We start from the raw sequence: 26,174 nt of genomic DNA, 5'->3' as shown, positions 1-26,174 counted from the left end.
CGGAGCCAGGCATGCGGTTGCTTTTCCCTTGGACATTTGAAAGTCGGAATCCTCTAAAAACTAGTCCAAGCCGGTCTCCATGTGGCGCACTAAAGAGCCGAGGGCTGAGATGAAACCCCAAGCTAAAGGAAAAGGTCGAAAACAGAAACACCTGGACGAAAGTGGGACAAAGGCCGAGTGTGAAGCTTTGGGACAAGGTCAATAAAGGAAATGCCAGGATGGAACAGAGATGGTGTTTAAGGAGCCCGGCAAGGCTCTGAAGAAGACCCCTCAGGAGCATCAAGACCTAGCATTTCAAAGAGAACAGCCGGGCAAGTTCAAGAAAGCTGAATCCCCTAGAGTATCCTCCATAGCAGGCTATAAGTGAGAAGAAGTTTACTGATGGTGGCAAGGGTCAAAAGCAGCCCTATTCTTTCCTGGAGGAAAAAGATCAAAGCCCCGAAAGGAAAAGTACGGAGAGTCACTTCAATTCATTGTGGCCATCCTGTGAGGTCCTACCCACACAGGCCTCACCCAACCTTTACGACACCTTGAAGAACAAATGTGGCATGTCAGGGCATCCTCATGGATCAGAAACAGCTGAGCACAGTCGAGAACCATCTACAGAGGTCCACCAAGACAGAGAAGAGGTGAGCCGAGGAGAAATCTTAAAGGGGGAACAGCTTGGAGCCTGGCTTGCCGGGAACAGAGAATGCAAACATCCTGACCAGTGGCTGCGGTAGGTTACTCCCCAACAAGTTGCCAGTACTTGTAGCAGAACAAAAGCCTCTTACAGACCAAGAAAAGAACAGAGAAATAGAAGTTACACACGAGATGGAGAAGGAAATTAAGAAGGGATTGTGTCCAGGACCCCAAAATGAAATCCTGAGTAGCGGATTCAAACTGCAAATCACCAAAGGAGATATCCAGAACTTGAAGAATGGTCAGTGGCTCAATGATGAGGTCATCAATCTCTACATGAATCTTCTAGTTCAGAGAAATCAAAACCAAGGCTACCCTGCTCTTCATGCCTTTAGCACTTTCTTTTACGCCAAGCTAAAGCAAGGCTGTTACAATTCTGTGAAAAGATGGACCCGTGGAATCAATCTCTTTGAAAAAGAACTTATCTTGGTGCCTATTCACCAGAGGGTCCATTGGAGCCTGGTGGTAATCGATTTAAGAAAGCGAAGCATTGTCTACCTCGATTCAATGGGTCAGACAGGGAAAAATATCTGTGAGACCATCTTCCACTATTTACAAAATGAGAGCAAGACCCGAAGGAACATGGAGCTGGACCCTGTGGAGTGGAAGCAGTACAGCTTAACTTCACAGGAGATCCCTCAACAACTGAATGGGAGCGACTGTGGGATGTTCACCTGCAAATATGCAGATTACATCTCTAGAGACCAACCTGTGACCTTTTCTCAGCAACACATGCCCCTCTTCAGGAAGAGGATGGTGTGGGAAATCCTGCACAGTCACTTACTGTAACAGCATCCACCTGGTCGCTATGGCTCCCGCCCTGTCTGTTTCCATCCATGTTTCTAATATACCTCAAGTGGGATGAGGTGAAGAGACTTTAAACAGGTACTGAGCTGTCTGACCGGATGGAGCCCACTTCCTAACGTGGAGTGTGGGACTGCCGCCCTAATGCCATCTCTACAATGCATGAAAGTACCTCAAGCTTAGAAACTGCCCTGTCCAACTCAGTCAGGACCACGTGATCAAGAAATACTACTTTAATGCTGGATTTACTTAACAAATTGGTGTTTTGGGGTTTTTTTTGTTTGTTTTTGTAATTTGTTTTTCATTGTTTTGTTTTTGTTGTTTACTTGGTTTTCTTTATGTCATTTTGCTTTTGTGTGTTTTTGTTTTGTTTTTTAGTTGTTTTGTTCTTTGTAGTTTTGTTTTTGTTTTTTGATGTTTATTTTCTCTGTTTCTCATTTTGTTTTTTGTTGTTTTGTTTTTGTTTGTGTTTTTGGTTTTGTTTTTTTTTTGATTCTGGGTTCTTTTGATTTTGTTTTTTTACTGTTTTGTTTTTTGTTGTATTTTTTATTTTGTTTTATGTTTTTTTTGTTTTGTGTTGTTTTGCTTTTGTTTTTTTGTTGTTTTGCTTTTGGTTTTGTGTTTTCGTTTTTGGTTTTGTTTTGTCTTATTTTCTGTTTTTCTTTTTGTTTGTATTTGTATTTTTGGTTGCTTTTGTTGTGTTAGTTTTTTGTGTGGTTTTGTTTTTTGTGTTTGAGTTTGGGTTTTTGGTTTTTTTCGTGATTTGTTTTCGTTTTTGTTTTTTTGGTTTTTTGTTTGTTTGTTTGTTTTTCTGTGTTGTTCCTTTTCTGTATTTTGTGAGTGTTTTTGGCATTATTTTTGGTTTTTGGTTTTTGTTTTTTGGGGTTTTAGATTTTAGTTTTCTTTTTTCTTTTTCTTTTTTTTTGGTTCTTTTTTTCGGAGCTGGGGACCGAACCCAGGGCCTTGTGCTTCCTAGGCAAGCGCTCTACCACTGAGCTAAATTCCCAACCTCGATTTTAGTTTTCTTTATTTATTTATTCATTCATTTTTTGCTTCTTGTTCCGTTTTTTGTCATTTTGTTGGTTGTTTTTTCCCCCATTTTGGTTTGGTAGGTGTTCTTTGTTTTTTTTCTTTTTCATTTTTAAAAAATGTTTTCTTACGTTTATCACAAAATAATCGATATGACCTTTATAACTTTGTTTTTGTTTTTGTTTTTTTTTTACTTTCTTATTTTTTTTCCTTCCTGAATCTACCCCACTGATTATTTTCCCTAACTCACTTGAAATCTTGACCATTATCATTTTCCAATACTCTAGTCCGTGTTTCAACTATTTCGAAAAGGAATGCCCTCATCTTGTCATCCCCTGCAGAAGATCAGGAGGGACATCAGCAGGAAGAAGCTGGAGCTGTTCACTATCATCTCTAATGCTGGAGTTCGATGCTGTTAAATTGAAGCCAGGAGTAGTGGTGGTGGTTTTTTAATATTTTTTTTAAGCTTGAAAATAGTTTAAGAAATGAAAATGGGTTGCCCAGACCTGGGCCGTTCTGAACCACCATACTCTACTGACTGACTAGTACAGGGTAGAGAATTTTGGCCCAATACTGCCTGCTCATCCAGGACTATGAAGAAAAGCATCATGCTCATTTAAATACTCAGTCTTTCCCAGAACTACATTAGATTAGGAAGTTGATTTGAAGAAAATACAATGGCAAATGGCCACTTTTTATCTCAAGCCCCAAATAGGGTTGGATTGAACTGTTCATTTGAATAGTTTTACTTAATTTAAAATTTTTTTAAAAAAATTTTAGTGTATATTAAGATGAACTTGAGATGTTCTTCATTAGATTAACATTCCCAATGTGAAAGTTGGGGTTTAGTATTTAGGGTTGATACCACCAGGTTTACAATAACCTATTTTTACATGTAGTAGTTTGTATTTAACTTTTCTATTAATTATATTATAGTTGTGTTTATGCAATTTTGACTCAAAAATTTAAAGTTATTTACACATATAACGAGATCTGGTGTCTCCTGTTTCTTTTATGGCATAGTAATGAAACCTGGTTTGTTGGGGGTGGTTAAGGGTGTGTGGATTGAAAAGCAGGTGTTGAGGGCATGACTCAACACCCCTAAGCCTTGGATACATAGCACACATCCCTGATTGTTATTCTGTTCTTAGCCTCTGCAATGGAATTAGAGTGTTCCAGAGAGCAGGGGCTCCTCTTTCTTGGGTTGTAGAGAGAGAATATATGGGCAGCTGAGTTGGGCAGTGTCCAGCTGAGCTGTAGAGTGGTAGTGATTGACAAAAAAAATTGATGTACACAGCTGCACTTGTCATTGAATCTACTCTATATTATGGCAAATGGGTACTCGGTCCACTGCTCACCACTACCACAGACTTAGACTGACACTGGAAAGGGAAACAGTGTCTTAATAGTTATGCCCAGATTTAGGGAGAGGAAAATGTCTCAATTCTCTTTTGTCTATAGCAGCTTGAGGATGTATAGAAAAGACAACACAGAGTTGGGGGAATGTCTCAGTTGGCAAAGTACTAAGAGTGAGGACCCAATTTACACCCAGAACCCCATTAAGATGAGCTTGATTAAGGTGTACACGAGATAAGAGGCCTTACAGTAGCATAGTTTCCCTCTTGTTCTCTCTTTCCTTCAGCCTGCCAGCTCCATAGGCAATTTTCCCCAAAATCAGCCGTCCTTGCTTTTTCTGCAAGTAGAAGTCTCTAATCAATTCCTTGAGGACAGAAGATCCTCCGGAGGGTCTTCTGAACCGTGTTGTTGCCCAAGATGAGTGGTGTCTATTTTCAAATGTTTGATGTGTGTGCTTTTCCAACGAGGATCACATGACCTAGAGAGATGGCTGAAAAACCGAAGTTCGGTGGAAGATGGGAGAGCTGACCCCCTCACCATGTGTGAGTCCAGGTCAGCACCTGAAAAGTGAAGAGTTTGGAGGGGTAACATATTAGAAGGAAGGTTTTCAATGTCCAACTGGTAATCAATAAAAAGTACAAATTAAAATCTAATACAAGACAAAAATACAACATATCAATAAACAGGCATTCTATTGTAGAAGCACTTGAAAACAAAAAAGAAATAAAGCTACAAATTGGGAGAGGAGTGGCTGGAGAGATGGCTCAACTGTTAGATCACTGACTGGTTGCTTTTCCAAAGGACATCGGTTCAATTCCCAGCACCCACATGTCACAGCTGCCTGTACCTCTAGTTACAGGGGATCTGACACCCTCACACAGACATACATGCAGGCAAAACACAAATCAATGCTCATAAAATAATGAATTATAGGGCTGGAGTGATGGCTCAGAGGTTGAACGCACTTACTGTGCTTCCAGAGGTCCTGAGTTCAATTCCCAGCAACCATCTGTAATGGGATCCTCACGCCCTCTGCTGGCCTACAGACAGAACACTGTACATAATAATTCTTAAAAAAGAAAAAAGAATTATAATTTGAAAAGAAGGCTGATCATCATAAAAAAAATTAAGAAACCAATCAGTTATCAAGAAAACACCAGAATAAATGTGTGTCCATACAAAACAGCACACACTGCAGAGAAATTTGAGCTAAAATTAATGAGGAAATTGCAAAGAGAAAGACACAAGAGCTTCTGAAGCAGAAAAATATGTCAGAAATTACAAAGAAGAGTGAGTGGTACATTTAGAGTTGTTTAGAACTTTAAAATTGATGTACACCGAAAGACAAGCACCAAGCCAGGCAGTGGTGGGGCACAACTTTAGTCCCAGCAGAGGAAGGCAAGTCAGAGAGTTTCAGGGCAGCAAAAGCTATACAGGGAGACCTTGCCTTGAAAATTAAAAATCCAAAACCAAAGAAAATATGGAGCAAACAATATCAAAATTCATAGCAATTGTGACTAGAAAAAAATCTCTCTTGTTACATAGTAAGTATAAAGAGCCCATAAAATTCAATGAAAGCCTAAAAACTTCTTCCCCTCACTGAGTAAATGCACAAAAATAGACAATTTTCAATTAATATGCAAATAGTCAATAAGCTTGGGAAACATATAAAGAAAACCAGAAGAAAGCAATGTCTTTTGACCTATACGCAGATAAAAGTTCTCAAACAATTAAAAAAAATATGTGGCATTTTCTGTTTTTAAGTGTTTTGGCTGCTTGTGTTGGGTACCACTTGTATGACCACTATCCTCAGAAGTCAGAAGAGGGTGCTGGATCCCTTGGAACTGGAATTATGGGTAGCCACCATCTGGTCCCCAGGTTCTGAGAACCAAACCTGGGTCCTGTGCAAGAGCCACAATTGATCTTAACTGTTAAGTCTACTTCCCAACCCCACCCAAGCCCCTGGCCCCAAGCATATAATTCTTAAAGAATACACTTGAAAATGCTGAGCTAAGGGACTGGGGATTTAATCTAGTTCTAGCATGCTTACCTAGCATGCATAGAACCCTGGGATTGATACCAGGCACACACAAACCGGGCATGGATGTGTATTCTTTTTTAAAAAAATTTTTATTTATTTTTCTGAGCTGGGGACCGAACCCAGGGCCTTGAGCCTGCTAGGCAAGCTGTCTACCACGGAGCTGAATCCCCAACCCATGGATGTGTATTCTTACGAATCCAGCCCTGGGAGGCAGGCCCGGGAGATCGCAGTGTCAAGACAGTCCTCTACTACACAGTAAGTCTGAAGCTAACCTGGGGTGCATGTGTGTGCGTCTCTCTTCAGTCCTTTTTCCATCGTCAACCATACTGCTCTGAGCCCACAGGTCCAGAGTTAGTCGTGCTGGGAGCTGGAAGACATGAAAAATATTATTACAGCGAGCATAAATGGCAAAACTGTGTTATATGGCAGAATAATTTAAATTGAGGTTCTTTCTCATCCCCTCTTGCTTATACCATTAACACTCTGCTAGAATATTAGAGGTGTTTAATATTTAAGATCCTGGCTATACCCCATGCCAAATGGCAGTGAAAGGACATCTGGATTGTTGGACTAAAGGACCCTTTTGCATAACATGCTCTTATGAGCAAAAAAACTGTCAGGTTATTCCAATAACCAAGAAACCTCTGGGAATTTGCGGACGACTCTATTCCCGGGATAAATCTCAGAGACTTGAATCCTGTGAATAGAACGGACTGTACAAAACAGCACCGAAGCCCGGCAGCTTAAGAGACCCGTGGATGGGTAGCCTTGGTGGGTCACAAAGCTGCAGCTTGAAAATGCTGGTGGACGTTTCACTCTATGGAGAGCATTTAGCAGATGGCCAAATTCACGAAGAAGACATTCTTTCACAGGACACGTCTTCATGCTCCTGTGGTGTGCTATTTGATGTAGCTGGCCTTCACTAAAGGCAATGTAGTCTTTGGAACTGCAAAGTGGGCCTGACACTGTAGCCATGATGTTACAGTTATCATTTCCAGGCTCCCAGAAGCTTGACAGGAGACTCTGCAATGGAGTCAGTCCCTCTTCCTTTTGAAATATTGCATCCTGAGTTTCATTCAGGTCATATTGCTCTGGGCAGTGATCATTACTGGGCATGAAAAACCAGCTTGTTCCTGGCCATCAGTGGATTAACGAGCTTGCTCCATAACCATGGGGACTTGAGATTGGATCCTTAGCAATTATGTGAGAAGCCACACATGACAGAAAGGCATGGCGGCCCAGGACTGGGCAGAGATACAGACAACCTATCAGTCACTAAGCTCCAGATTCAATGCACAAGGCACACAAACATACACTCAGCCACACGCACATGAAATAAAAGTTAAGAAATCTTCAGAAACAAAAGGAAAGATGAAAGCTCAAAGGGGGAATAACTATATGTCTTGTAAAACAGGTCATTTTAAAGCAGGACAGGGTGGCTTCTGCCTCTAATCCCAGAACCCAGGAAAAAAAAACAAAACAAAATAAAACAAAACAAAAGAGGGTTGCAGCTACTGATGGCCTAGCAGGTAAGAGTCCTTGATGCTCTTCCAGAGGACCCAGGTTCAGTTCCCAGCACCTACAGAGAAACTCACAACTTTCTTAACTCTAGTCCAAGAGGATCTGATGTGCTCTTCTGGACTCTGTCTGCAAAAATACACACAGCGAGAAAACACTCAGAATCATTACGAACACAAATCAATTTAAAAATATGAAGCAAGCTCAGAGGAGATGGCTCAGCAGTATTCATTCTTAACTGCACAGTTTTGTACAGTTTTACTTTATGTAACTGATATGCTCTACTGTAGATATCTATTTTTTGCAGGGAGGAACTAATTTTAAAAAATGACTCACCAAATGACTATTATCTACCTTGTGCTTGGTCAAACAACTTTGCCAAATACCATCTCTGTTCCCTGAATAGGACACAAATGTGCTGTCAAACACAGGAAAGTGAGTCCAGTCTTCTTCCTGCATAAAGAGATCAAGGCTTTTGCAGTGCTTCACTGAGGATGTGCTCTCCCCACTGTATGGGTTCCTTGGGAATAAAGCAAGGTCTGCCCCAGACTGTGCTCACACAAACGTGCCTTAAATGCTCTGCTCACTACAGCTCAATATTAGGAAATCATAGGACTCTATCAAAACTATTATGCCAAGGCTTTCCTTGAGATTTGTTCTGATTTAAAATCTGCCTACTTTGAACATTCTTTCCCACTCAACATCAAAGTCATAAGTGGCTTCAAGGTTGACATGCTCTAACACTCAAGCAGCAAGAGCCTGAAACTGATACATGCTGGCATCAGACATGGTTTGCTCTACACGGACTCTGCATGCTCAGCTCCACCTCAGTGAGAGTTGACTCACTGTCTGTTATTTGGAGCAACATTACTGTAGGATCTTTGAAATTCAAATGCCTAACTGACATAGTCAGTAGATAGATACTGGTTAAAGCAAGGGACAAACTGCAAAGTAACCAGAGGCTGGTGTGGTTAGCATATTACAGTAAGAACACTAAGACCTGCTGGGACCAGGGAGGATGACTAAGGTGACTGTAAATCCTCTGCTTTATTAAAATTCTATGTGCATATCTTTGCGCTTTCAATTTGCACTTCCCATCATGCACCTGACACCATGGCACATCAGCATCCCCACCACAACAGTGTAGGAAAAGGAACCAAACCCTATCTTGGAAAATTCTAAAGCCATTCCCGATTTCCCGTCTTTCCTTCACTTCAACTCACTATTTCCCCTATTACAGTTTTCCCATAAGGTGAGCAACCCAAAATATAAACATGCAACTCAATCAAGAAACTTGAAACAGCCAGGGGTGGCGTGGGGTGGGGGGTGCATAACTTTATCCCAATATTTAGGAGACAAAGGCAGTCTGGTCTCTATTAATTCAAAGCCAGCCTGGTCTACAGAGCAAGTTCCAGGACAGCCAAGTTACATGGGGAAGTCCTGGCTTGAATCACCTCACTGCTCCCCAAATAGGAACCTGATCTACCCCTGGAGTAGTAACTTTTGTCCTGTAACAATCTTCACCTAAACTCCTTACTTTGTCTCAGCTCTGAAGTCTCTCTTTGATGGAGACAGCTAATACTGGGAAGAGATATCTGTCTGGTTTTTATACTTGTGGTAGTCCCAGCCTACCCCACACATAGACCATCTATGGGAAGCCATTGAAAGTACAGGGGCTAAAATGAAACAGTGAGAATAGCAATCGACAAAGGGTATGCAGAGCCTATTTGGTTCTGAAATGTGTATTTTTGAGGATTTGTTTGTTTGTTCGTTTCTTTCCTTGAGATAGTGTTTCTATATGTGATGCTGGCTGTCCTGGAAGTCACTTATGTAGACCAGGCTGGCCTCTAACTCAGAGATCTGCCAGACTCTGTCTCTTGAGTGCTGGGATTAAATGCATGCACCCCAACTGCTTGTCTGAGTTTTTTCTTTTGAAACTTGTCTATTTTTGTTTCCTATGCAATGCTGTTTTGTCGGTCTGAGGGTGTTGGATCCCCTGGCACTACAGTTACATACAGTTGTGAGCTGCCTTGTGGTTGCTGCGAATTGAATAGGGGTCCTCTGGAAGAACAGCCAAGGTTCTTAGTCACGGAACATCTCTCTAGCCCTGAAATGTGTATTTTTAATAATGGAATTAGTGTAAACAGAAGACTGACCTTATATCAAAGCTGCGTTGTTTCATATGTGATTGTCTCCAGATAAAAGATGAGACAGAATTCCAGCCTTCAGCATGAAAAGGAAAACCTTCAGCTGGGTTACTGCACCAACAGGCACGCATACATTCATCTTTATCCTCAAGAAAACCAGCAATGCTTACCTACTTCTAGTGGAACTGGGTTCAGGTCCCAGCACTCACATTCAGCACATACTCCTAAGCCTCCAGGGATCCTCACTCAGTTTGCCCGCAAGGTGCTCTGAGCGCACCATTTCTCAGTCCTGGTGTCGTGGGTGGTATTGTGGTGTCGTGGGTTGTGTAGTGGTGTCGCGGTGTTGCCAGCAGGCCCTGTTTTTATCTAATTATTCTTCTGTGGCTTTACTCTCTGGTTGGAGCAGCCAGCAGCTCTTACTCTAGGTGGTCTCCAAGCAATCTCCCAAGTACCACTTAATTTTGGTTAGCATTTTAGTTACAAAATTATATATCTTGAGTATGTGTCCTTCTGCCAACTCTACATATTCTAATTATGTGGTATTCACATTGGTGGTTCTCAGACCATAGAAAAATACCCCACTAGAACATTAGAGACTCTTGTTTGTTTCTCTGTAGCTCTGTCTGCCTTGAGACTGACTGCAATTGGCTGTGTGAACTTGCTGTGATCTGCCTGCTTCTGCTTCCAGGGAACTCACATCCCGGACTACACCACAATGTTGGCTTTTTAAAACTGCTGTTAAACTAATATAGAGGTTGAGATCCAAATTTTTTCAGTAGAACAGGAAAAATTGAAACAATAATTTCACCTGCCATAAAGAAAGATGAGTGTTATATCATGAAATGTGTTTGTTTTGTTTTATTGAGACAGGGTCTCACTTTTCAGCTATGGCTTCCCTGAATCTTGCTATGTAGCTCAGAATTCACAGAGATCCGTGTTCCTGATTCTCCTCCTGAATGCTGGGCCTAAAATCATATGCCATCAGGCCCAGCATAAGACATTCTGATTTTTATTTGGGTGATAATAGAAACAGTTTATTTCAAAGTGAAATGTATTGCTGAGATATTTAAAAAATGCAACACTTCGTAAAGTGGCTTAAAAATAAAATCTTAATGTTAGATACTAAAATGTTATAAAGAATTTTTATACAAATTACTACTAGTATTTGGATTCAAAATGCTGTTGAAGGAAGAAATGCTCTAGTCATGTAACTTCCTTCTTTCCTTCAGTCCTTCCTTCCTTCCTTCCTTTCTTCTTTCCTTCCTTCCTTCTTTCCATTTTTTGTTTTCAGGTTTCCTTTATTGTGAAGTGGCACCATGGCCATGGCAACTCTTAAAAAGGAAAACATTTGTGGCCGGCTTACAGTTCCGAGGTTTAGTCCATTATCGTCATGGCAGGAAGCATGGTGGTTCACAGACAGACATGGTGCTGGAGAAGTAGTCTAGGGGCCTGACTTGAGCACCCTAAATCTCAGTGCCTGCCCTCAGTGACATATTTCCTCCCACAAAGTCATACCCCCTAATAGCAATACTCCCTATGAGCATATGGGGGCCATTTTCTTTCAAATAACCACTTTCTTCCTTCCTTCCTTCCTTCCTTCCTTCCTTCCTTCCTTCTTTTAAGACAGGGTCTCTCTGTGTAGTCCAGGATGTACTGGAACTTGCTATGTAGACCAGGCTGGCCTCAACCTCACAGAGATCCCCTTGCCTCTGTCTCCTGTGTGCTGGGATTAAAGGTGAGTGTCACCGTGCCCAACGATGCAATGTTCTTAATGGACCAGTCAGGCTGAAACACTGACCTTTGAAACAATGAAAGAACAAGGATTGTTCTTTTATTATTAACTGTGAATTTGACATGGCCTAGAAGACCTCAAAAAAAAGTCTCTGAACTGAGTAATTAGCTTTATAAAGTTGGTTTGTGGACATGTATTTGAAAGTTTGTTTTCATTATCTTAATTGAGATAGGAGAGCACCATTCCCTGGGCAGGTGATCTTGGGCTGTATAAAGAAGCCGGTTGAGCCTGACCGAGAACATCAATTGTCCAAGGTTCTTCCCTCCAGGTTCCTTCCTGCCCTGACTTCATTCAATAATGGATATGACCTGGACATTGAAGCCAAACACACCCTTTCTTCCCTAGGGTGACTTTGGTCAGAGTGATTCACCATAGCAACAGAAGGGAAACCAGAACACATTTGTTTAAGAAGAAGTTAGGAGATAAGGGCCAGGAGCAGCAGGTCCCCTGAGTCTGAGACACCCCTGGAACCTGAAGGGACTCACCAGATAAACAGTTCTCTGCACCCAAATCCTGTGGGAGGGAGAGCTAAACCTTCAGAGAGGCAAACACACCTGGGAAACCAGAAGAGACTACACTCTGCCCACATTACTGATTCCAGAGGAAAACACCAAACGCAATCTGGAACCCTGGTGCACAGAAGCTCCCCGAAAGGGCAGCGCAGATCTTCCTGGTTGCTGCCCCCGCGGAGAGCTCATAAGCAACACCCCACGAGCAAACTTGAGCCTCGGGACCACAGGTAAGACAAACCTTCCTGCTCCAAGCAACCTGCCTGGTGAACTCAAGACACAGGCCCACAGGAACAGCTGAAGACCTGTAGATAGGAAAAACTACACGCCCGAAAGCAGAACTCTCTGTTCCCATAACTGGCTGAAAGAAAACAGGAAAACAGGTCTACAGCACTCCTGACACACAGGTTTATAGGACAGTCTAGCCACTGTCAGAAATAGCAGAACAAAGTAACATTAGAGATAATCTGATGGCGAGAGGCAAGCACAGGAACCCAAGCAACAGAAACCAAGACTACATGCCATCATCGGAGCCCAATTCTCCCACCAAAGCAAACACGGAATATCCAAACACACTAGAAAAGCAAGATCTAGTTTCAAAATCATATTTGATCATGATGCTGGAGGGCTTCAAGAAAGACCTGAAGAACTCCCTTAGAGAAAGAGAGGAAAACATAAATAAACAAGTACAAGCCTACAGAGAGGAATCACAAATATCCCTGAAAGAATTCCAGGAAAACAAAATCAAACAGTTGATGGAATTAAAAATGGAAATAGAAGCAATCAAGAAAGAACATATGGAAACAACCCTGGATATAGAAAACCAAAAGAAGAGACAAGGAGCTATAGATACGAGCTTCACCAACAGAATACAAGAGATGGAAGAGAGAATCTCAGGAGCAGAAGATTCCATAGAAATCATTGACTCAACTGTCAAGGATAATGTAAAGCAGAAATAGCTACTGGTCCAAAACATACAGGAAATCCAGGACTCAATGAGAAGATCAAACCTAAGGATATTAGGTATAGAAGAGAATGAAGACTCCCAGCTGAAAGGACCAGTAAATATCTTCAGCAAAGTCATAGAAGAAAACTTCCCTAACCTAAAGAAAGAGATGCCCATGAGCATACAAGAATACAGAACCCCCAAATAGATTGGACCAGAAAAGAAATTCCTCCCGTCACATAATAGTCAAAACACCAAATGCACAAAATAAAGAAAGAATATTAAAAGCAGTAATGGAAAAAGGTCAAGTAACATATAAAGACAAACCTATCAGAATCACACCAGACTTTTCGCCAGAGACTATGAAAGCCAGAAGATCCTGGACAGATGTCATACAGACCCTAAGAGAACACAAATGCCAGCCCAGGTTACTGTATCCTGCAAAACTCTCAATTAACATAGATGGAGAAACCAAGATATTCCATGACAAAACCAAATTTACACAATATCTTTCTACAAATCCAGCGCTACAAAGGATAATAAATGGTAAAGCCCAACATAAGGAGGCAAGCTACACCCTAGAAGAAGCAGGAAACTAATCGTCTTGGCAACAAAACAAGGAGAATAAAAGCACACAAACATAACGTCATACCCAAATATAAATATAATAGGAAGCAATAATCACTATTCCTTAATATCTCTCAACATCAATGGCCTTAACTCCCCAATAAAAAGACATAGATTAACAAACTGGATATGCAATGAAGACCCTGCATTCTGCTGCCTACAGGAAACACTCCTCAGAGACAAAGACAGACACTACCTCAGAGTGAAAGGCTGGAAAACAACTTTCCAAGCAAATGGTCAGAAGAAGCAAGCTGGAGTAGCCATTCTAATATCAAATAAAATCAATTTTTAACTAAAAGTCATCAAAAAAGGAAGGACACTTCATATTCATCAAAGGAAAAATCCACCAAGATGAACTCTCAATCCTAAATATCTATACCCCAAATACAAGGGCACCTACATACGTAAAAGAAACCTTACTAAAGCTCAAAACACACATTGCACCTCACACAATAATAGTAGGAGATTTCAACACCCCACTCTCAACAATGGACAGATCATGGAAACAGAAATTAAACAAAGACGTAGACAGACTAAGAGAAGTCATGAGCCAAATGGACTTAACAGATATTTATAGAACATTCTATCCTAAAGCAAAAGGATATACATTCTTCTCAGCTCCTCATGGAACTTTCTCCAAAATTGACCATATAATTGGTCAAAAAACGGGCCTCAACAGGTACAGAAAGATAGAAATAATCCCATGCGTGCTATCAGACCACCACGGCCTAAAGCTGGTCTTCAATAACAATAAGGGAAGAACACCACACATACGTGGAAGTTGAACAATGTTCTACTCAACGATAACCTGGTCAAGGAAGAAATAAAGGAGGAAATTAAAGACTTTTTAGAATTTAATGAAAATGAAGGTACAACATACCCAAACTTATGGGACACAATGAAAGCTGTGCTAAGAGGAAAACTCATAGCTCTGAGTGCCTGCAGACAGAAACAGGAAAGAGCATATGTCACCAGCTTGACAGCACACATAAAAGCTCTAGAACAAAAAGTAGCAAATACACCCAGGAGGAGTAGAAAGCAGGAAATAATCAAACTCAGAGCTGAAATCAACCAAGTAGAAACAAAAAGGACCATAGAAATAATCAACAGAACCAAAAGTTGGTTCTTTGAGAAAATCAACAAGATAGATAAACCCTTAGCCAGACTAATGAGAGGACACAGAGAGTGTGTCCAAATTAATAAAATCAGAAATGAAAAGGGAGACATAACTACAGATTCAGAGGAAATTCAAAAAATCATCAGATCTTACTATAAAAGCCTATATTCAACAAAACTTGAAAATCTGCAGGAAATGGACAATTTCCTAGACAGATACCAGTGCCGAAGTTAAATCAGGAACAGATAAACCAGTTAAACAACCCCATAACTCCTAAGGAAATAGAAGCAGCCATTAAAGGTCTCCCAACCAAAAAGAGCCCAGGTCCAGACCGGTTTAGTGCAGAATTCTATCAGACCTTCATAGAAGACCTCGTACCAATACTATCCAAACTACTCCACACAATTGAAACAGATGGAGCACTACCGAATTCCTTCTATGAAGCCACAATTACTCTTATAACTAAGCCACACAAATACCCAACAAAGAAATAATACTTCAGACCAATTTCCCTTATGAATATCGATGCAAAAATACTCAATAAAATTCTGGCAAACTGAATCCAAGAGCACATCAAAACAATCATCCACTATGATCAAGTAGGCTTCATCCCAGGCATGCAGGGATGGTTTAATATATGGAAAACCATCAACGTGATCCATTATATAAACAAACTGAAAGAACAGAACCACATGATCATTTCATTAGATGCTGAGAAAGCATTTGACAAAATTCAACACCCCTTCATGATAAAAGTCCTGGAAAGAATAGGAATTCAAGGCCCATACCTAAACATAGTAAAAGCCATATACAGCAAACCAGTTGCTAACATTAAACTAAATGGAGAGAAACTTGAAGCAATCCCACTAAAATCAGGGACTAGACAAGGCTGCCCACTCTCTCCCTACTTATTCAATATAGTTCTTGAAGTTCAAGCCAGAGCAATCAGACAACAAAACGAGATCAAGGGGATACAGATTGGAAAATGAAGTCAAAATATCACTATTTGCAGATGATATGATAGTATATTTAAGTGATCCCAAAAGTTCCACCAGAGAACTACTAAAGCTGATAAACAACTTCAGCAAAGTGGCTGGGTATAAAATTAACTCAAATAAATCAGTAGCCTTCCTCTACACAAAAGAGAAACAAGCCGAGAAAGAAATTAGGGAAACGACACCCTTCATAATAGTCCCAAATAATATAAAGTACCTCGGTGTGACTTTAACCAAGCAAGTAAAAGATCTGTACAATAAGAACTTCAAGACTCTGAGGAAAGAAATTGAAGAAGACCTCAGAAGATGGAAAGATCTCCCATGCTCATGGATTGGCAGGATTAATATAGTAAAAATGGCCGTTTTACCAAAAGCGATCTACAGATTCAATGCAATCCCCATCAAAATACCAATCCATTTCTTCAACGAGTTAGACAGAACAATTTGCAAATTCATCTGGAATAACAAAAAACCTAGGATAGCTAAAACTATCCTCAACAATAAAAGGACTTCAGGGGGAATCACTATCCCTGAACTCAAGCAGTATTACAGAGCAATAGTGATAAAAACTGCATGGTATTGGTACAGAGACAGACAGATAGACCAATGGAACAGAATTGAAGACCCAGAAATGAACCCACACACCTACGGGCACTTGATTTTTGACAAAGGAGCCAAAACCATCCAATGGAAAAAAGATAGCATTTTCAGCAAATGGTGCTGGTTCAACTGGAGGTCAACATGTAGAAGAATGCAGATCGATCCATGCTTATCACCCTGTACAAAGCTTAAGTCCAAGTGGATCAAGGACCTCCACATCAAACCAGATACACTCAAACTAATAGAAGAAAAACTAGGGCAGCATCTCGAACACATGGGCAGTGGAAAAAAATTCCTGAACAAAACACCAATGGCTTATGCTCTAAGATCAAGAATCGACAAATGGGATCTCATAAAACTGCAAAGCTTCGGTAAGGCAAAGGACACTGTTGTTAGGACAAAATGGCAACCAACAGATTGGGAAAATATCATTACCAATCCTACAACAGATAGAGTGCTTATATCCAAAATATACAAAGAACTCAAGAAGTTAGACCACAGGGAGACAAATAACCCTATTAAAAATGGGGTTCAGAGCTAAACAAAGAATTCACAGCTGAGGAATGCCGAATGACTGAGAAACATCTAAAGAAATGTTCAACATCTTTAGTCACAAGGGAAATGCAAATCAAAACAACCCTGAGATTTCACCTCACACCAGTGAGAATGGCTAAGATCAAAAACTCAGGTGACAGCAGATGCTGGCGAGGATGCGGAGAAAGAGGAACACTCCTCCATTGTTAATGGGATTGCAGACTGGTACAACCATTCTGGAAATCAGTCTGGAGGTTCCTCAGAAAATTGGACATTGAACTACCTGAGGATCCAGCTATACCTCTCTTGGGCATATACCCAAAAGATGCCCCAACATATAAAAAAGACACGTGCTCCACTATGTTCATCGCAGAAGCTGGAAAGAACCTAGATGCCCTTCAACAGAGGAATGGATACAGGAAATGTGGTACATCTACACAATGGAATATTACTCAGCTATAAAAACAATGCCTTTGTGAAATTCATAGGCAAATGGTTGGAACTGGAATATATCATTCTGAGTGAGGTAACCCAATCACAGAAAAACACACATGGTATGCACTCCTTGATAAGTGGCTATTAGCCCAAATGCTTGAATTACCCTAGATGCCTAGAACACATGAAACTCAAGACGGATGATCAAAATGTGAATGCTTCACTCCTTCTTTAAAAGGGGAACAACAATACCCTTGGCAGGGAATAGAGAGGCAAAGATTAAAACAGACACAGAAGGAACACCCATTCAGAGCCTGCCCCACATGTGGCCCATACAAATACAGCCACCCAATTAGACAAGATGGATGAAGCAAAGAAGTGCAGGCAGACAGGAGCAGGATGTAGATCTCTCCTGAGAGACACAGCCAGAATACAGCAAATACAGAGGCCAATGCCAGCACAAAGCACTGAACCAAGAATAGGACCCCCATTGAAGGAATCAGAGAAAGAACTGGAAGAGCTTGAAGGGGCTCGAGACCCCATATGAACAACAATGCCAAGCAACCAGAGCTTCCAGGGACTAAGCCACTACCTAAAGACTATACATGGACTGACCCTGTACTCTAACCTCATAGGTAGCATTGAATATCCTAGTAAGATCACCAGTGTAAGGGGAAGCCCTTGGTCCTGCTAAGACTGAACCCCCAGTGAACGTGATTGTTGGGGGGAGGGTGGCAATGGGGGGAGGATGGGGAGGGGAACACCCATAAAGAAGGGTAGGGGGAGGGGTTGGGGGTTGTTGGCCCGGAAACTGGGAAAGGGAATAACACTCGAAATGTAAATAAGAAATACTCAAGTTAATAAAAAAAAGAAGAAGAAGAAGAAGTTAGAGTGAGGTGAAAGGGAAATAGGCCATTAATCAGGATTCCATGCAAGTTAAAGAAAGTAGAACTGACTTACTGTTTCTTTAAAATAATTCTTCCACACCAATTATTTTACATACCATGTATTTAAACACACACAGATAAACAATATATAGGATCAACGACAATCTTTCAAGCACATCTGATTTTCTTCAGGGCTGGGACTGAATCCAGGACCTCACATATGGGGAGCAAGCACTCTGCCAACCTACAAAACAACCCACCAGTAACAACAACAAAAATCCTTTATATCATGAAAATGAAAAGATAAAAGTAAAAATCAATTCCAGTGGAATATAAGGCACATATTTTAAAGCAAAACACGATTATGATTGACTGCTTCTAATTGGTAATTTTCAAAGTGAAAAAAACTGGTCCAACAAACCTAACTGACTGAGGCTCACTGACCTTCCATAACTAGGGCACAGCGCACCCCCTACTGGGTCTTCCTGACTGAATCCAAAAGCTCACTCTATTGACTTAGACTTGAGTTTAACACCAATATTTGAAACATTAAGGGCTTTGACAACTCATCTATGTATAGGTATTTGTTTCTTGTTCCCATATTAGTCTTGCAATGGTCCAGTAAGAGTTAGAAACATTCCTGAAAAACTGCCAGGAAACAGCAAAATCTCAACAACAGCAGTCACAATCGCTACAGTGAACATCTGTATTAGTGGCCACACAGAGACTCTGAAAACAATGTATTGATGTGTAATTCACACACCATAAAATTAAAAGTTTCCAGCAAGGCATCTTTCTATAGCTCAAGCTAACCTTGAGCTTGGAATCTTCCCAACCCAGCCTTTTCACTGTTAGGTTTACAAACCTCTGCCAGCTATCCCAGTTTATTTTTTTTCAAAAATGTATTTTGAAGGTCAGGCATTGAAGTGGAAATTTTTGGATTCATTAAAGTCTCTTTGGGGTTTTCTGGAAACTGTCTATATTTATTTTATTATAACTGCAGTGTTGCTCTCTGCAGGCACAGCAGAAGAGAGCAACCTATCCTACTGCAGATGGTTGTGAGCCACCATGGGGTTGCTGGGAATCAAACTGAGGACCCCTGAAAGAGCAGGCAAGCCTCTTAACTGCTGAGCCACCTCCCCAGCTCATTCTAGAAATTTTATCAGAGTATGCTTTGCTGAGAACAGACATGATTGTTTCCTGAAGCAATCTGGTGAAATGGCCTGTGATATTTTTTCTGGAGCGAATGCTTGAGAGAACGTGTAATATCTGGAAAGAGTATGAGTGGAAACCAACAGACAGTGGACGATGCTTTTGCACTGGTTCACCTTGCAGCTCACTGCTGGTCTTCCTTGGGCTTCTCTGATGCTGGTCTTCCCTGAGGTCGCTCTTGCCTTGGTTCATTGCTTTCTTCATTTGTCCTGATTCTGAGAGAGAAATGCGTCAATGAACGTCTGGTGGTGTTCCAGCTGCTTCTGCTGACTCCTGATGATTTGTTGGCTGGTGGAGCCTGGAGGTTTCTTCTGGAAGGAGTCACTGTGACTGATTTGTGTTTGGTGTTTGCCGAGTGGACTGGACTGCTGCTGACTGTGAAGATTGGAATCACCCCAAAGACTATTTCTAAACAGATCCATAAACCCCGTTTCCCATTAACCTTTCTTTTCCCCTACCTCTGGTGAGTGGTGAGCTAGAAGGGAGGGTGAAGCATTAAAAAACCACAATTAAAGTAGGTTTTGAAAAAACCCTACGTCTACAAGGTATCATGCTCATGTCTTTAATCTCAGCACTCAAGAAGCAGAGGCAGGTGGATCCCGGTGAGTTCAAGACAAGCTTGGTCTACATAAGGAGTTCTAGAATAGCCATACTAGACTAGACTACATAGAGCCCTTGTCTTATCAAAGAAAAGTAATAATAATTAGCTAAGTAGCTTACATGAATCTTGATGAATATAATGAATATTTAAGTAAGTTACTATTGCTGTCACAGGTGCCTAGAAAGTGCTTTTCCTATAAAGTATTCGCTCGTATTTCAAGCTCCCAAGGTACCAAAAGCCTGGCGTCTCTACCTTCACCTGTGTGTGTCTCCATTACTCTGCACACTTCATCATCACATGCTTTAACTCAGCGTGAGCTCTGCTAAGTATTAAAGAAATATGTTTACAAACCAAGGCTAACCTGTCTCCAACAGTTCAAGACACAGAGGTATCTTATCACAGCTTTCATGATGCCCTGTTCTGGACTCTGTAAGGATGCTTGAATGTCTCCAGACGTGGTGATAAATGTGTAAGGATAATTAATTGCAGGAACTGCAGTGCCTCAAAGACAGTGGGAACTTCTGCTTGTCATAAGGAAGCAGAGCTCAGATAATGGTCAACAGACCACAGAGATAAGGACCAACCAAGCCACTCAGAGACCAAGCCTGCTTAGTCATGCTTTTGAAACCCATCCCCTATATAAACCCAAAGCTCATAGCAGTGCCCCGATGATGGACTTGTAGCCACTGAGCCTCTTTATCTGCACCTCCAAACATACCACATTGCTCAACTCTTCTCTGCCTGTCAGTACCTTGTGTCTCTGTGATTGGTGTGGTGTGACAGGTGGTTGAGCCTAGTTGCTTGGGATTCCCAGAGCTCCTGCCATCACCACAGTGGTTTTGATTGCATTCCTCTAACTAATAGTGCTGAGCATGCTTTATGTACTCTTGTGCTCATCCTCTCCCAGGCAGCCTTCTCTCAGATGAGCAGCGATCCGATATGAGTTCTGCCTCCTCGCTGTGAGAGCCAAACTCAAATTTCCCCTCTGATTTGTCTCCCAGACTCTGCCAATCAGACAGATGAATGTGGTGTCTGGAGAAGAAGCAGTTTAGTGTTCCTGCAGTGTCAAGGTCAAGTTTTCCTCACAAGTGGAATAAAAACATAAGTAGGAGTATTTATCCCACTGTTCAGGGATGCAAGAGCAGTTTCTTAGAGAAAACAATATAAAGCCTTTTAGAATCAGTCTCAAAAATAAAATATACAGCATTATTTGAAATAATAATTATTATTAAGTAATCGTTAATTACTTAAATATGTATAATTATTATAAGAAATACCTATTATTTTTTTAAAAGATTTATTCATTATGTATAAAGACCCTGTAGCTGTCTTCACCACCTCTTCAGACACACCAGAAGAGGGCATCAGATCTCATTACAGATGGTTGTTGGCCACCAGTGGTTGCTGGGATCTGAACTCAGGATCCTTGGAAGAGCAGTCAGTGCTTTTAACCAGTGAGCCAAATCTCCAGCCCCAAATATTTAATATTTATAAATGTAATAGTAGTAATACATTATTATTATATTATTATTATTATTATTATTATTATTATTATTATTATTATTATTATTATGGCAGGATCTTGCTATGTAGCCCTGTGTGCCCTGGAATTCACAGAAATTCACCTCCATCTGTCTCTCAAGGGCTAGGATTCAAGGCATCAACAGGACTAACAGCAGTTCTTTGTGCAGCTTAATAGCTACTTGATCAGATCCTTTGTGTTATATCATTATTTGGAGGAAGGGAACAGATTTATTTTGCCTAGCTCAAGACTGAAATTCTAGAATATATGTTAAGTTCTTATAGGAAAACACCTACCAGGAATCCACCTGAAGTAATAATAGAGTGAACAGCTGGCTAGGCAATTCAGATTTAATGGAAACACTGTGAAAACTGTCAAAGATAGAGCTTTTCTCTCTGAACGTCATTTTAAATTAAAAGCATCAAAATAATAACCTATGGTAATTCTTGGCCAAACCTGGTCAAAATGTTCTCAGCAATTACAAAAATGACCTCGTCATTTCAGTCACAATCACCAAGAATGTTTTCTACCATTGCCTAATGTGACTGATTAGAAGATGTTAGCATTTTGAAAACCTTTTCTTAGCTACCTGGTGAGTGTGAAGCCATATCACTCAATATTTAGTAGCAGGCAGTGTTAATGGATGGGATTTTAAGGTTTTTATTGGATGAAATATGGCAATGCACAGAAGGCCTGTATAAACCAGTGAACGAGTATTTTCCAGAAGACTTATACAAGCTGCTCAAGAGATAGCTTAGCACTTAAGAGCACTAACTGCTCATCTGGAGGACCAGGGTTCAATTCCTGGCACCCAGCTTGTGGTTCACAAACATCTCTAATTATACTTTGAGGGGACTCAATGCCCTCCTCTGGCCTTATGTATACTGTATACATATGGTGCATAGATACATATAAAGGCAAAAACACTTATGTACATAAACTAATAAATATACATATTTATATATATTATACCTTTTTAAAAGACCACTACAAATTTAAGAATGTTGAAATTGTGAATACCCTCTAAGTGTGAGTCACTTTGAATGGAAACTATAGCCAGGACAGCAAGGTCACTGATAGGGTTTTATAACTGGCCTGGTAATTGACTTTAACAAACTCTCATTCTTATATAAAGATGTTCTGAAACTCTATTTTTCCCTTTGATAAGGGTTTTTTTTTTAATCCCATTTTGGTTTTTATGATATGTATGTTTGCAAGTCTCTGTGTGGGTATGTACATGCAAGTGCTGGTGCCCCAAAGGCCAGAGGAACTGGGGTGCCTTGTAACTGGACTGATAGGTGGTTGTGAACATTTGTCATGGGTCCCGGGAAATGACCTCTGATCTCCTGCAAGAGCAGCTTGGCTTTTAATTGCTGAGCCATCATCTTTCCAGTTTCCTTCTTTGCTTTTTCAGATGGGGTTTTTATTATGTAGATCAGGCTGGCTCAGTCCATGTTCTAAAACAACCTTTCTATTAGCCTGTTATGAAATAGTATGAGTTAGATTTAGATTATCATTTTTTCTAACGACTTATTATTTTTCTTTTATGTGCATTAGTGTTTTGCCTGGACATCTGTGTGATATTGGTACTTGTACCCTGGTACTGAATTTCAGACAGTCGTGAGATGCCATGTGTGGGGTGGGAATTGTTCTTAACTGCTGAGGCATCTCTCCAGGCCAGATCATGATTCCTAATATTACTACAATATAAATAGCCTAAAGTCTTATTGCATAATTTTGTGAGTAGACTAAGAAATTGTGATTGCCTTCATAAAAGTGAGGACAGGTTTTTGGGCTTTTAAACTTAAAAGCCTAGTCTTGTTTATTTTATGTGCCCCTTCGTGTGTGTGTGTGTGTGTGTGTGTGTGTGTGTGTGTGTGCGTGTGTGTGTGTGTGTGTACACATATGCCATGGCTCTAAGGTGGCGGCAGAGGACAGCTTATTGGAGACAGTCCTTTACTTCAACTATGTAAATTCCGAGATCAAATTCAGAAGAGATTTGGTTTCAGGCATTTTTACCGAACTATCCAACTATCTTTCCAGCCTAGCTTTCTCCTCTTAATTTCTTATTTGCTATTTAACTGCCTAAAACGGAACGGAAACAACCCTCCGTAAGATTTGGTGCCGTAGGTTCTTCATCTGTCTTGAGGGCAACATTCACAGCCCATTGCCCTTTTGAAATATGACCTTTCTGTCCTCTCTCACACCACTTTAAAAATAAAGATCCTTTTGAACATTTCCCATGAGAGCCTCCCAGCCTCACCACAAACATCAGGGCTCCCATATCTCTCTGCTTTTCCATCAAGCCTAATATGCCCTCTGCCCTAGGTGAGACTTCAAGTGGGTGATGAGAGGAGAACCCAGGTCCTTTGCTAGAACAGTTGCTCTTATCCATGAAGCCAACTCTCCATCTGCCTCTCACACTAGGGTCTGCACCCTCCACCTCCCAGTGGGGGACCTCAACTCTGACCCCTGAAACCCAGCGAGTTTCCAGAACTCAGCAGGGTGGGTGGGAATGTGGTTTGCTGGGGAGGTATCCATCCTTTTGGTCATCTCCTTCAGGGAGGAGTCCGGAGGCAGCGCCTACAGCTCCGCCCTCCCCAGCCTCAGCCAAGAGCCACCCGCCTTGGCAAAATGACTAAAGCTTGGGCACCGGACACAAGCAGGGAGCACTACCCTGGCACTTCTAAGCACCGCCCAAGCTGACCACGAAACACCGGGAATCCGCCTCTCACACATTTTTAATTTTTTCCCTTAAGATTTTGCACCACTCCGGAGCAACAAGCCCCGCCCTCATCCTATTTCTCCAGGTCCGGGCTCCGCCTTCTGCGCTCCTAAGTTCCGCCCTCATTCTGTTGCTCTACACTCGGACTCCGCCTCTTGCTCTCCAAACCCCGCCCTCATCCTAACTGCCCAATATCTGTCCTCCGCTTGCTAATCTTCTAAGCCCCGCACTCAGCCTAATTATTACAAACCTGGGCTTCGCCTTCATCGTTTCTAAGATCCGCCCTCATTTCTGTTGCTTCTCTCCGGGGCTCCACCTCTCGTCAGCCCAGCCCCGCTCTCAGTCTATTTCTCCACACCCGGGCTCTGCCTTCTGTGCCCCTAAGCTCCGCCTTCAGTCTAATGACCTTACACTGAGGTCCTGCTTCCCAGGTACAGAGGCTGCTCTCCTGGCGCTCACCAGTCCTTCCCGCAGTCCGGCTGTTGCCTGCTATCCGCTGTGTATTTGCACAGGGTAGGGGTGGGGAGCCGGTGGCTCCGGGCAACGGTGATAAACCCGGCACAGAAGCAGAGTCGCCTTTCGGACCGTCCACTTGTAAGGCGGCCCGTCATACATGTAGTCCAGTAGTCCAGAGGAGAGGAACCTAGGTCGGCCCTGGAGAAGTTTTAGGCTAAGGCAGACCAGTGACAGAGTGTCCCATCAGCCTCAGGAAGGCACTCAGAGACACAAGGAGCAGAACCCCTTTCCCAGACGTTAGAGTCGCCCCTCCCCCTCCAGGGACCGTTACCTGTTGCCTCCTGAAGGATCAATCTGGGATTTTTCTCTAAAGTGACCTGAGGCATCATTTGTCTAGGGCACGTTTTCTTGTGGCCTCAGAAGGTAATGCTCTGAGCCATTTGGTCCAGGGGGCACATAGGGCATCACTTTTATGTAGCAGTTGTGCCAGGGCCTGGGGTAAGGGCAGAAACTAATGTCCACAGACAATGCCAGTTACATGCCAAATGCACCAATATGAAGACAAAGCCACTAAGCCGCAGCTGCCTTCTTTCAGGCAACCCACTTTTGTGCTAAATCACCCCGAAGGCTTCTTTTGTCAGGATGATGCAAAGACCATAAGTAACAGCAGCCATTCATTCAAGGATGTAGATAAAAGTAGTTCCCTAAAACTAGGAGTGGTGTGAATAATATTTATTCCTTGCCTCTAAGGGTTTATTAAGAACATTTAAAATGCCTTTGAGATGACAAAAGTTAAGACTCATTGTCCTTAGGTTTGCCTCCTAAGGTTAGAAGTTTATGCTCCCCCATAATCAATCCTGTTAACATTTCTCTCTCTCTAATATTTTTTCATTCATTCACCAATTTACTTTCATCCTGGTCAGGCTCTGTCCTCCCTTCTTTTCCAGCATGTCCGTGCACTTGCTGTAGACTCCACACCCTTCAGTATGGCAACACAACTACTTAATCCTTAGAGGATGTGCAGCCAATCAAGGTGACTAGAGGCCTGCCAGGAGAGTTTACTAAAAGATTTCATTTCTCGGGTATTCAGGTAACTTACCCACAAAAACTCATTCTTTTTCTTTTCTTAAATTTTAATTTGATGTATGTTGGTGTTTTCCCGTATATACATCTGTAGAAACCCTTGGAACCTTGAAACCCTTGGAACAGGAGTTACAGACATGAACTGCTGTGTGGGTGCCGGGAAATGAACTCAGGTCTTCTGGAAGAACAGCCTGGCTTCCTGACTCATCAGTCTAGCCCCTGGATTATTTTTCAAGACATTTCTCATATGTGCCTTAAAGAATACTAGAATTGTATCTTATAAGTATATCTTAAAGGGCATTGTCTCCTGGAAGAAAGGTTTATTGCATACAGAAATCAATAGTCTAAAAGTAATTAAAATGTTTTTATGTATGCAAAAGAGGCGAATGTGTATGAAAGTTTTCATCTGCTTCGTCATAGTATTCAAGAAATTCTGGAGAATTTCAGATTTTCAAGATTGCAGGCATGTTTGGTTTTCTAATTTTTGTTTTCTTTCAGGTTTTTGACAGGTTTACTTTCTATAACTGCCAGGTCAGGGAGGGGTGTCTCAATATATT

The 26,174-nt window shown here is 41.5% G+C and overlaps 2 long non-coding RNA genes and 1 pseudogene across 7 annotated transcripts; 2 read left to right on the top strand and 1 right to left on the bottom strand.

Annotated features, from left to right (window-relative positions):
• Nucleotides 1-49: 49 nt before the first annotated feature.
• Senp2-ps1 (SUMO specific peptidase 2, pseudogene 1) lies at nucleotides 50-1,578 on the top strand (annotated as a pseudogene).
• Nucleotides 1,579-5,980: 4,402 nt separating this feature from the next.
• Nucleotides 5,981-24,676, bottom strand: LOC134486646 (uncharacterized). Of its 2 annotated transcripts, none has more exons than XR_010065966.1 (2): nucleotides 24,538-24,676; nucleotides 5,981-6,278 (listed from the first exon to the last, which is right to left on the bottom strand). It is a non-coding gene; the product is annotated as an uncharacterized LOC134486646 (long non-coding RNA). The 2 variants fall into 2 exon arrangements; XR_010065967.1 differs by lacking the exon at nucleotides 24,538-24,676 and adding an exon at nucleotides 19,347-24,495.
• LOC120102399 (uncharacterized) lies at nucleotides 24,158-25,996 on the top strand. 5 transcript variants are annotated; one of them, XR_005503965.2, is made up of 3 exons: nucleotides 24,158-24,509; nucleotides 25,482-25,567; nucleotides 25,712-25,996. It is a non-coding gene; the product is annotated as an uncharacterized LOC120102399 (long non-coding RNA). The 5 variants fall into 5 exon arrangements; XR_005503963.2 differs by lacking the exon at nucleotides 24,158-24,509 and adding an exon at nucleotides 24,826-24,957; XR_005503964.2 differs by lacking the exon at nucleotides 24,158-24,509 and adding an exon at nucleotides 24,865-24,957 and having other exon boundaries at nucleotides 25,458-25,567.
• The last annotated feature ends 178 nt before the right edge of the window (nucleotides 25,997-26,174 follow it).

This window comes from Rattus norvegicus, chromosome 4 (assembly GCF_036323735.1).
Source record: "Rattus norvegicus strain BN/NHsdMcwi chromosome 4, GRCr8, whole genome shotgun sequence".
Classification (NCBI taxonomy): Eukaryota; Metazoa; Chordata; class Mammalia; order Rodentia; family Muridae; genus Rattus; species Rattus norvegicus.
This window is presented reverse-complemented; position numbering and strand designations above follow the sequence as displayed.